Genomic DNA, 329 nt, shown 5'->3' with positions numbered 1-329 from the left:
ATCAGGCCAGGTTGAAGGTCTACTATCTGATCTTGTATGGAAGTAGACGAGGTACCAAAGTTCATGGCAGAGGTGAAAATCAAAGATCCCAAACAGGGTTGGGGCATGCTCGCAGCCTTGCCAAACCCTCAGAGCAACTGCCATTCAACTGTATGGTGCCTTGCATGTCGTCGTGAAAAGTTTTGGTCATGCTTTGTAGTTTGGCTGGACACCTTTTCTTGTGTATGATCTGAAAAACTCACAGGGTCGAATGCCTTTGTCAGGTTGATGAAGGCAACAATACAGAAGCATTTGTTGCTCACATTTCTCCTGTAGATGGCGAAGGGAGA

Source organism: Penaeus monodon, chromosome 19, assembly GCF_015228065.2.
Source record: "Penaeus monodon isolate SGIC_2016 chromosome 19, NSTDA_Pmon_1, whole genome shotgun sequence".
Taxonomy (NCBI): domain Eukaryota; kingdom Metazoa; phylum Arthropoda; class Malacostraca; order Decapoda; family Penaeidae; genus Penaeus; species Penaeus monodon.
This window is presented reverse-complemented; position numbering follows the sequence as displayed.